Source organism: Schistocerca piceifrons, chromosome X (assembly GCF_021461385.2).
Source record: "Schistocerca piceifrons isolate TAMUIC-IGC-003096 chromosome X, iqSchPice1.1, whole genome shotgun sequence".
Lineage (NCBI taxonomy): Eukaryota > Metazoa > Arthropoda > Insecta > Orthoptera > Acrididae > Schistocerca > Schistocerca piceifrons.
Genome location: NC_060149.1, coordinates 503,374,302 through 503,386,927, shown reverse-complemented (window position 1 = coordinate 503,386,927; position 12,626 = coordinate 503,374,302).

Below are 12,626 nucleotides of genomic sequence, written 5' to 3'. Positions count from 1 at the left end.
TTGCGGTACGGCTGCAGATGTACGCAGTGAAGGCGAATACTATCGGATAATCAAGGGAAACTGACACTATAAGATGAACACCACCCAGTGGTTTGAGAAGAATGTACACATCTCTTATATATTTCTTTATATCCTGCCAAGATAAGATGTACTTCCCGTGGAAGATAATATGAAAACACTGAATTTTAGCGGAGCATCACAGAGGACATAAGATGAATTTTATTTCCAACCTATAATACAGCACACTGACACGGTATCGCACACATGAGTGAAAAGAATTATGTCGACAGAGCTGACAGCGATATACTTCTAAAAGTCTAGTTGCTTATGACACATAATGTATTCAACAAGGGAATCAGACATACACTGAGGTGACAGAAGTCATGGGCTACCTCCTAATATCGTGTCGGACCTCATTTTACCTGCAGCTGTGCAACAACTCGACGTGTTATGGGCTGAACAAGTCGCAGAAATATTGAGCCATGCTGCCTCTACAGTCGTCCATCGTTGCGAAATTGTTACTGGTGCTGGGTTTTGTGCATGAACTGATCTTTCGTTTATGTCCCATAAATGCTCGGTGGGATTCATGTCGGATAATCTGAGTGGCCAAACAATTTGCTCGAAATATCCAGTACGTTCTTCAAACCAATAGCGAACAACTGCAGCCCTATGACATGGCGCATTGTCATCCAGAAAATTCCACAGAGTTTGGGAACATGAAATCCATGAATGGCTGCAAATGGTCTCTATCCACAAAATTCCACAGAGTTCGGGAACATGAAGCCCATAAATGGCTGAAAATGGTCTCTAAGTAGCTGAATTAATTATCGTTTCAGGTGTACGAGAGGACTCAGACAATTTCATGTAAATACGCCCACCACCAACTTGCACAGTGCGTTGTTAACAACTTGGATCCAGGGGTTCGTGGGGTCTGCACCACACTCGAAGCCTACCATCAGCTTTTACCAACCGACATCGGGACTTATCTGACCACGCCACGGTTTTCCAGTCGCCTAGGGTTCAACCGATATGGTCACGAGCCCAGGAGAGGCGCTGCAGGCGACGTCGTGCTGTTAGCAAAGGCATTCGCGTCGGTCGTCTGCTGCCATAGCCCACTAACGCCAAATTTCGCCGCACTGTCCCAACGGCTACTTTCACCATATTTCCCACATTGATTTCTACGGTTATTTCACTCAGTGTTTCTTGTCTGTTAGCACTGACAACTCTATGCAAACGCCGTTGCTCTCGGTTGTTAAGTGAAGGCTGTCGGTCACTGTTTTGTCCGTGATGAGAGGTAATGGCCGAAATTTGCTATTCTCGACACACTCTTGAGTCTGTGAATCTCGGAGTACTGAATTACTTAACGATTTCTGAAATGGAATGTCCTATACGTCTAGCACCAACTATCATTCCGCGTTGAAATTCTGTTAATTACCGTCTTGCGGCCATAATAACGTCGTAAATCTTTTCACATGAATCATCTGAGTCCAAATGATAGCTCTGCCAATACACTGCCCTTTTATACCTTGTCTACGCGATACCACTGCCATCTCTATATGTGCATATCGCTATCCCATGACTTGTTACGTCAGTGTACATACCAAGGAAGATATTCCACCAGAAGTAAGACTCTTGATGAAGTAAGACTCTTGATGAAGAAAGACTCTTGATGAAGTATAATACAAAATACAAATAAGATGGTGCTTATGAGATACTTTTAGTTGCTTACACTCTTTGGTGCAGCCCACTGATGAAGTGGACATGGATTGCATTATTTTGTTCAGGTCTCTGCAGCGGTGTGCTGTGGTACTGTACCATGGGACGTCAGTGCGTTCCAGGACTACAGACATGCACCTGAAAATAAAGAATAACTTAATTATGTAATTTTACTTTTTCATGTGATGGTTAAAAGTTTATAGTTCCTTCTCGAATTTCCTACATCGTTGTGCTGCTACGTACAATTCTTGACAAATTTGCTTCGGTCGTTCTTGACTAAAAGTGTGGTGCCTTTTCCCATGCTTTATAAAATCACCCCACAAGTGTTCCTTCTGACTGACATATGAGGACTATGAACCTATGATGTTACTATAACCACTGACGCATGTTTCCTCCTGCATGCTTTGCATTATAGAGTTTTGCTTGAAGTAGAAATCTCTCACCACATTCTCGCCAGGTGCTATTTCCCAAATACGGAGACTAGCGCCGTTCAGTACAAGCGGACACCACATAATATCTCGCCAATACCTCTATTCTTCACAGCACTGTATACGTCTCCTCTCCACAGTCAGATTCTACCATTACAGCACAATATATGAAATTTAATCGCAAATGTATACAGAAATTTAGCAGAGATAACCGTATTTTTAACCCACGTGCTCCTTGGCACATTATAGTCAACAACTATGCGTGTTTTCAATGTACAGCTTCTTTCTAGGTACCCTAAAAATTCAGTTTACTCGGCTGATTAGCTGATGATGATGTTTGGTTTGTGGGGCGCTCAGCTGCGAGGTTATCAGCGCCCGTAAAAATTCCCGACCTTTGCTCAGTGCAAACTCATAACTTTAATGAGTGATGATGAAATGATGCGGATAACACATACACCCAATCATTTCGAGGCAGGTGAAAATCCCTAACACCGTCGGGACTCGAACCCGGGATCCCGTTCTCGGGAAGCGAGAACGCGACCGCGGGACCACGAGCTGCGGACGGCTCAGTAGACTTCTGGCACTTCAAGATAACTCGCATGTGCTGAGATACGCCGCAAATCGCGTAAAATTTTCATGAGACGATACGTTTCACGAGGTTTATGGTATGGCTATGAACTCAACATAACACCACAACGAGCTCCAGCAGGATACATGAAGCTATCGACCAGCAGTTGCGTGTTTATCACAAAGCGTTACTAGACGACGTATTGGTGGACCATGTGGGCTCCACGTCTGCCAGTTTGATAATTTGACTACTCAGACAAGAAGATGGCGTAGAATCAAAACGCATAAGGAAAACTCTTTTCAAAATTTGGTTTTACCTATATTTTACAGTGGTGGACGTGACTGTAGTCAGTACACAGGAAGTACACTGGCATGGAGCTTCTAATCAAATTATGTGCGAATGAATTCGTGATTTCCTGTCAGTAAGTTCACAGTTCGTAGTAACTTACAGAAAGTCATCTTGTGAAAGAGAAATGGTATCTGGGAGAAAATTGGAAATTTCTGGTAAGAACTTATGGGATCAAACTGCTGAGGTCATCCGTCCCTAAGCTTAACTACTACTTAATCTAACTTAAACTAACTTACAGTAAGGACAACACACACACCCATGCCCGAGGGAGGACTCGAACCTCCGACGGTGGGAGCCGCGCGAACCGTGCAAGACGCCCTAGACCGCGCGGCTGGTATCTGGGGTTAGGTCACAAGGGTACTAACTAAATGTAGCGATGTGGCTTATTGTAAAAAGCTACAATATTTCCAACAGGACGGATCAACTGCCCATACAGCCGACCGAACCTTGGAGCACGTTTACACAGTGTTCAGGCGTGACAAAGTTGTTAGCAAAGGTCAGTCAGGGTCCGGCCCTAGTTGGTCATCCAGGTCACCTGATCTGTCAGTGTGCGATTACTTTGTGTGGGGAGCCCTCAAGTCTAAGGTGTATCGCAACAACTATGGTAATCTTCAAGAACTGCAGCAGAACATCTAGGATGAAATTGCAGCAGTTCCAGCAGTACAGGTGCGATCCGCCTTCGTCAACTAGCTGACCAGGGCCCAGAAGTGTCAAGAAATGAATGCTGGTCACTTTCAACATAAGCTATAGTCAGGTTGGTACCGTATTTTCTTTCTTCTGCTGTGTTTCTTTGTATCTTGGAACTCTGTTTTACAGTCCACTTTAATTTGTCCTACCCTGTATAACAATACATAATCACAATGTAATGATCTTATCAGCAAATGTGCTAAGATCTATAGCGCATTACAATAATGGTTTCTCATTCTCCTGAGGTCAATATTTCACTCATCAGTGGAGAGCCGGCCGGATTGGCCGAGCGGTTCTAGGCGCTACAGTTTGGAACGGCGCGACCGCTACGGTCGCAGGTTCGAATCCTGCCTCGGGCATGGATGTGTGTGATGTCCTTAGGTTAGTTATGTTTAAGTACTTCCAAGTTCTAGGGGACTGATGACCTTAGAAGTTAAGTTTTATAGTGCTCAGAGCCATTTGAACCATTTGAACCATCAGTGGAGGTTCTGACTCAGTTTTCCAGCCAGGCTGAAGGGAGCTCGTGGAGACATGTGTGTTCGTGGATCTTTAGTCACTAGCGGGCGTCCACAGCGTGTTACGATGCAGGGCGAAAGTTTGTCTCTTGTTAAAAGATATTTGGTGCCAATTGTGTATGATAAAAAGAACGTTGTACAACAGTGCCCATCCGAACGACGAAGTGCAGTTGCTAAGGTACTGACTTTATATTTGTGAGGATGGAGGGATGGAGTTTGCTCCGTAACCCAATCCTGCTTTAGGTTTTCAGCAAATGCCGCAGGGGGGGGGGGGGGGGTCCCTTCAGCAAGGCCACGGCCGACCACCTGTTCTGTTCCTATAAAACATACATTTTTGCAATATGTAAATCATATCGACCCAAACAAATACTGGTCGTCACATATTTCATGCGGTGCCCAGTGTCAATGGAAAACGTTGGTCATTTTTCTGTTAAATTCAAAATGATTTTTAAATCAAAATTTTACGTGCCCATTCGATAGAGCGGTCCAAAATTAATCTGCTGTGGTGTTTGTATTTGCGATATGTATTAACAGGGATAGTGAAACAGGAAAAATAGCAAGTGCTCCGTCAGCGACTTAACAGCGCTGCTGCGAGGTGGTAGCAGTCAGTGGGGGCCAGGATAACGCTGACGCTGCTGGAGTACTGCTTAGTCTTACTGATTTGTTGCCCCTGTCAATGAATGTCGAGAAAACAAATATCACAATAGAGTAATATCGAATGGGCACGTAAATTTCCTCTTTAAAACAAATTTCGTTTGTAACGAAAAACAAACTAACCCTTTGCGTTGGCACTGGGAGTTGCATGAAATTTGTTAAAAAAAGAAAATGGCTCTCAGCACTATGGGACTTAACATTGAGGTCATCAGTCCCATGAAATTTGTGATTAGCAGTATTTGTTTGGGCTGACTTCATATATGCGTTGCAAAACTAAAATTGCATACATCTGTCGAAACACCAGAGAAAATACGCGTGACGACCATTAGGAGTTACACCGCTGTATGTTCTGAGTGTATATATATTGAAGCTCTTTATTTTCATTGTATTAGGATGCAAACGCTATATCATTCTGAGATGAACCGTGGATGAAGATCGTGTTTGAACTGAAGGTATTATGCCACATGGATCAATTGTGGTGGAACAGTGGATTGGCCTGCTCGGTCTCCTGACCTAACTCTTCCGGACTTTTTTCGTTGGAAATGTACAAAATGAACTGTTTATCGCAATAATCAAAGAACTCTAGGGAACATGCAAGAACGTATCGTGCTTACTTTTAATTCACTTCAGCTGGAAAGTCTGGAAGCAGCCATGAATTCTCTCATCCAACGGGTGGCCATTGTACATTGTTTATGGCCAGCAATTTTGAATGTTCTACACCTTTTTGTGCCCACACTGGGTTACAGTGCTGCAAAATTCTACTGAAGAACCAGTTCATCTTTTTTATTTAGCTGAACGTCGTGTTTATGTTAGTACGTGATATGTCTTTGAACACGTCTCGAGGAGAGGAAGTGGATTATAGCATAAACAATATAAGGGGTTTCTGTACATATCTCCTTAACAAACAAAATTAAAAGAAAGGCAGTCATGCTGATTAATGTTTCACTGGGAGCCAAACAACATCTAATTGAACATTTTTCATCTGGTTAAAATGTTAATTGATCTGGTAATGTGTGCGTTTGTGAGAGACAGATGAGTGTATGATACAATTAAATATAGTAACAACGTGGAATGGTAAATATTATATTTGATAAGCACATGCAAAGATGTGCAAGCTGTATAAAAGAAGAGCCAAGAGCCAACTTAAGGGAAAGTCGAGCGGCATGGGACATCGAGAGCACTGAAATGTATACAATTTGATTTCTGGCTCAGATATCCTATATGAAAGCGTCAGACGGATAGTGAATGACCGTAAATGAAGAATTGTGGTAGGAAGGCGACGCCATAATTGTAAATGGTCAAATCCCGAATTTCTGCAGGATTACTCAATACAATTCTTTCTTACTTCCGCGCAGGGACCAAAAAAACAAACTGTCACATAATATGTCGTCTTTGTAAGCTCACAGTTGGCCTATTGACCTGCACCTCAACAACTACAGGAGATGACTCTAGCTAGAGTGATTAATTGAGTGCAATGCGGTTTCGTAATTGGTTTCGCCAGGTATTTCCCCTTGGCAGGACCACGTAAATGACCGAATTAAATTAACCAAAGTAAGGACAACTGAGTAAATACTGGGAAGAGAATTTGAAACGTCCCCTTTGAACAATTATACAAGACTGTGCTTAACCTGACACACAATATTTTGTTAGCGCAACGCAATCTGACTTTCAAAAATCCCTACAAAAGAATGGCCCTGACTAACATTAAACTATACCTTTCATAAATCACTTACCTCACAAAAATCTTCGCTGCTCAAGCTACTGCAATACAGCGAGCGCCACTACTGCCAGCTAAATAAAAGATTCAAACTATGGAAGGCACTAACTACTGATAGGGATAGTTAGCAAATGAAAGATATTAGTAGAGAACAAACAATGTATTTACCTTGATATCATCATATATAAATATAGCAGTTCATGACAAGTTACAAAACTCCGCCATCTCTCTCCCCACATCCACCACTGCTGGCGGCTCACCTCCAACTGCGCAACGCTACGCGCTGTTCACAGCCAGCTGCCTAACACTACAATGGCGAGTATTACAACAATGCAAAGCAGCCACAGACTGCACACAGCACAGCCAGTGATTTTCATATTGAGCGCTACGCAACGTTGCCAATAAGAAAACATACACAGCCTACTTACATAGAGAAAACATAAACAGCCTACTTACATAGCCCCCATGCTCCCCACAAAAAATTTTACAAATTTTTTTTTGGGCAGTGGCCAATAATGATTTGATAAAATTTTTCATAATTACAATAACAAAGAAATCAAATGCACACACTTATTGATACAATGTTGGTCAAAAGCTAACCTTTTCTCACAGTCCATAAAGACAATCCTCATCATTCGTCACAGTAAAATTGCAGTGTTTTTCTCAAAGTCTGAGCAGTAAAAGAAAATGCACACAGAAGTAGTGGATTTCTATGCTGTCTTGAAGAAGTAGTGTTGTCCTTCCAACGGAAAGACAGTGCTGACTCGACATGCAGACAGGTAATGGGACACAACAGAGTAAACCCACAGCAGAGTCAGTCGACGTTTTGAAGAATATTGGTAGTTAGGTCACCACAGAGCAGACCCACTGTAGTCCTGGTAGAAATTACGGTATTGGTGGGCCACCAGAGGTGCAGACCCACTGCAGTCCTTGTAGAAATAATGGTATTGATGGATCATCAAAGATGTAGACCCACTGTAGTCCTTGTAGAGATAATGGTATTGGTGGGCCACCAGAGGTGCAGACCCACTGTAGTCCTTGTAGAGATGGCCAGCAGCCATCTGTTGTGACTGTGCAGGTGCACAATCACCATTGAAGAGTCTTGCGGACAATATAGCAAGTCCATAAACCACCACTTGTGCACTCACAAAGTTTCTGGAATTGTCCTTAGAACCAGCAATGCTGTTATCCAGTCCCTTGCTGAATTATTAACACACGTGCAAACACTAACAGTCCCAACTTCTCACATATTGTCCATATACTATGACCAACAGAAACGTGTGCAGTGAAATGTAACTAACAAGTTAATAATATCAAGAACTGGTGACAATTACAATTTCATAACATAAGAATACAATAAAGGTACAAAATACATCATTAAAAACATAACAATACAGATAACATTTGTAGTAATATAGGCTCTACAAAACAATAGAAATAAACATATACGTCAGTGTTACAGGAATTATGACATGAGTACATACATAGAAGATCACAATAACTTTTGAAACATCAACTTCACACATGAGCATTAAACAGAACGGAATTAATGTCTAACATCTTTACAAAGTAAATAACATATTATTAATGCCAATTATATTTGAGGATAACAGTATTCCTCATCATAGTGAATGTAGCTTAATATTAAAAGAGGAAAAAATTCTATGAAACTACACAGAGACAGGAAGAAAACAACTACACAAGGGTACACAAACACATAGTGGGATAACACCAATAGGAAAGGATAGGGTTCGTTTTCAGTGTAACATTTGGTACTGCAGTCCAACCCAAAACTTCATATATCTTTCCTCTTATTTCATCCTTTGTTTCCACCAAAAAAATTCTATCTAAGCATGCTTTCTGTATTTATATGTTCACACATTTCTCACCTCAACATTTATTTCTAAGAAAATCCTACCTAAACCTGTTTTCTGTTTTTTTTTTGTATAACTTCTCAATGCATTCTTTACCTATTCTCCATAGTCAGTTTCTTATATAGTCTACCCCCTCTTAAGCTAACTTAAATCTACTGAGCTCAGATGCTAAACTAAGGGACGAGGCAATTCAGCAGCACATAAAACAATTAATATAAACAGCAATGAAAAAAAATGGAAAATCGCAAAGCAAGCTACAGTAAATCTAAATTACCAAGCAATTCAACATTACAACTAATACGAGGCAATGCGCAGCAAACAAAAAAATAAATCTGGCTTAGCAGAGTAACACAAATTAAAGTTCAGTAGCACTATGCCTGGCAAACAGCAGCTTATATCTAAACATGACATAGCTCAAGCAGAAAAAATAGTACACTAAAGATAACAATGCAGATAAGGGAAATGTATAATCACATCTTAATGTCTAAGTAATTAAAGTGGTGCATCACAACAACTTATTGTAAAAGAAATATTACCATGTACTTGAAAAGAATATTATGTATGCAGTTACTGTTACTAGTCCCTTCTTATTGTTCTTTCCTTTCCAAGTGCTCCTTTTTTGAAGAATGTGGATCACAAAATTATTATTTAATAGATCTGTTGACAGAAAGTGTTCACATTAGCAAATGCATTTAATTTTATTTTATGAAACCAATGCTGCAACACAGCTGAAAAACAGATGTCAAATGAAATAAGCAATTACGCAAACCAAAGCATAAAAACATCATTCAATAGTCATGTGGCATTTCGTAAGTCAGTAGCTCTCAACTCTCATAGAAAGACACTTGTCATAATCAGGTGTGCAGATGTACGAATTATGAAACGTCCCCTTTGAACAATTATACAAGACTGTGCTTAACCTGACACACAATATTTTGTTAGCGCAACGCAATCTGACTTTCAAAAATCCCTACAAAAGAATGGCCCTGACTAACATTAAACTATACCTTTCATAAATCACTTACCTCACAAAAATCTTCGCTGCTCAAGCTACTGCAATACAGCGAGCGCCACTACTGCCAGCTAAATAAAAGATTCAAACTATGGAAGGCACTAACTACTGATAGGGATAGTTAGCAAATGAAAGATATTAGTAGAGAACAAACAATGTATTTACCTTGATATCATCATATATAAATATAGCAGTTCATGACAAGTTACAAAACTCCGCCATCTCTCTCCCCACATCCACCACTGCTGGCGGCTCACCTCCAACTGCGCAACGCTACGCGCTGTTCACAGCCAGCTGCCTAACACTACAATGGCGAGTATTACAACAATGCAAAGCAGCCACAGACTGCACACAGCACAGCCAGTGATTTTCATATTGAGCGCTACGTAACGTTGCCAATAAGAAAACATAAACAGCCTACTTACATAGAGAAAACATAAACAGCCTACTTACAAATTGCACTTCCTTATCTACGTTGCAGCCCAGTTACGACATTTACGGTCACAGGCTGAAGCAGGGGACAATTGGCAGACAGTATCCCTTTTTTTTTTTTTTTTTTTTTTGTTTAATCCAGTTAAGATGGGCATCTCCATGTAATGTAGTGAGAAATGACCATTCTGGGGGTGTTCGACTCCAGATGTCCATTGCGTGCAGTTTACTTCGCAATGTTCAGAATCTGGTTTAGATCAAGCTGCATTCACTGAAGGCAGCCGTTCCTGTCGGGTCTGAAATCGATTGTCTTTGTCAATCGTCTCCATTCATTGCCGGTTACAATCTTACTACTACCATGTTCTTACACTGTGTTAAATGACACCGAGTGCTGCACTGTTCATTTTAGACCGTTGGACTGTTCGCGATAATACATCAACAAATCGGGCATTTTCAATCACGATGTGATCATGGGCATCTCGAAACACGATAACTCGTTTCTACTATTTTGTTATGTCTTACCATGCTGATTTTATACGACGGCTGGTACATACACACCACTTGACTGCCATGACGTACGCTAGGGATGGAGCGTCTCGTGACGGTTTGGTAACTGTTCCCCGTCATTTACAGCGCTCCATATCGAGCAGAGTACTCCTCTAAGTGGGTGACTAATGCTTTGTGCGATGAGCTTATAAATCAAAGACATCTCTATAGCTTGACCAAACTCACGACACTCCTTTCCTGAACAATTCTAGCTTATACACAGGATTGTTGACCAACGTGTCAGAGTCCATAATATACACTAATGGCCATTAAAAATACTACACCAATAAGAAATGCAGATGATAAAAGGGTACTCATTGGACAAACATGTTATACTAGAACTAACATATGATTACATTTTCACGCAATTTGGGTGCATAGATCCTGAGAAATCAGTACCCAGAACAACCACCTCTGGCCGTAATAACGGCCTTGATACGCCTGGGCATTGAGTCAAACAGAGCTTGGATGGCGTGAACAGGTACAGCTGCCCATGCAACTTCAACACGACACCACAGTTCGTCAAGAGTAGTGACTGGCGTATTGTGACGAGCCAGTTGCTCGGCAACCATTGACCAGGCGTTCCCAATTGGTGAGAGATCTGGAGAATGTGCTGGCCAGGGCAGCAGTCGAACATTTTCTGCATCCAGAAAGGCCCGTAAAGGACCTGCAACATGCGCTCGTGCATTATCCAGCTGACATGTAGGGTTTCGCAGGGACTGAATGATGGGTAGAGCCACGGGTCGTAACACACCTGAAATGTAACGTCCACTGTTCAAAGTGCCGTCAGTGCTAACAAGAGGTGACCGAGACGTGTAACCAATGGCACCCCATACCATCACGCCGTATGATACGCCAGTATGGCGATGACGAATACACGCTTCCAATGTGCGTTCACCGCGATGTCGCCAAACACGGATGCGACCATCATGATGCTGTAAACAGAACCTGGATTCATCGGAAAAAATAACGTTTTGCCATTCGTGCACCCAGGTTCGTCGTTGAGTACACCATCGCAGACGCTCCTGTCTGTGATGCAGCGTCAAGGGTAACCGCAGCCATGGTCTCCGAGCTGATAGTCCATGCTGCTGCAAAACATCGTCGAACTATTCGTGCAGGTGGTTGTTGTCTTGCAAACGTCCCCATTTGTTGACTCAGGGATCGAGACGTGGCTGCACGATCCGTTACAGCCATGTGGATAAGATGCCTGTCATCTCGACTGCTAGTGATACGAGGCCGTTGGGATCGAACACGGCGTTCCGTATTACCCTCCTGAACCCACCGAGTCCATTTTCTGCTAACAGTCATTGGATCTCGACCAACGCGAGCAGCAATGTAGCGATACGATAAACCGCAATCGCGATAGGCTACAATCCGGCATTTATCAAAGTCGGAAACGTGATGGTACGCATTCCTCCTCCTTACACGAGGCATCACACAACATTTCACCAGGCAACGCCGGTCAACTGCTGTTTGTGTATGAGAAATCGGTTGGAAACTTTCCTCATGTCAGCACGTTGTAGGTGTCGCCACCGGCGCCAACCTTGTGTGAATGGTCTGAAAAGCTAATCATTTGCATATCACAGCATCTTCTTCCTGTCGGTTAAATTTCGCGTCTGTAGCACATCATCTTCGTGGTGTAGCAATTTCAATGGCCAGTAGTGTAAGTTCGCTGCAACGCTGCCCAGATAACTCGGAAAGTCAAGAGAGACTACAACCAAAGAGTATCAGATTAGAGGCTCTATACTCTAACTTAATTCCGCAGGACGGCTTGACATAGACGATCTTGGGAAAGAACATACTTTTCGCCAAGTATTTACAGAGTTTTCTCATTTTTATTACATGCAGTTGTCGGAGATAATGACAAAAACACAAAGTTAAGATAACAATTACAACTTCCTGTAGATTTCGAAATCTAATTTTCACATGATGTATTTGATTACTGAAAGTAATGTAAACACCGAAGAAATCATGTTAAACGAGCAAATATGTGAACGTCTCTGATAGGTTAAAGCTGTTTCTGGATGAGGACTGGCATCCTCAAACGGAGCCTTTCGGAGATAATGCTCTTAACGTCTGAGCTGTCTAGGCATGCCCCAAGATCCGAATAAAGGTTTGATTGCCAGTGTTTC